Here is a 233-nt window from a genome sequence, read left to right on the forward strand (position 1 = left end):
TATATATATATATATATATGTATATGTGTATATACACAGACACACAGACGACACACACACCTCACTTGTCTTTTGCTTATATATTATGGTTTTATGGTTTCTGATTCATGCTTTTGTGACTTTCCTGTGGGGTGTGCGTGTGTGTGTGTGTGTGTGTGTGTGTGTGTGTATACATGTCTCTGCATGTGTATGTGTGTGCTTCCTGTGCTTTTCCCCCTTTTTCTCTCTGTTTT

This window comes from Mus pahari, chromosome X, assembly GCF_900095145.1.
Source record: "Mus pahari chromosome X, PAHARI_EIJ_v1.1, whole genome shotgun sequence".
NCBI classification, from domain to species: Eukaryota; Metazoa; Chordata; class Mammalia; order Rodentia; family Muridae; genus Mus; species Mus pahari.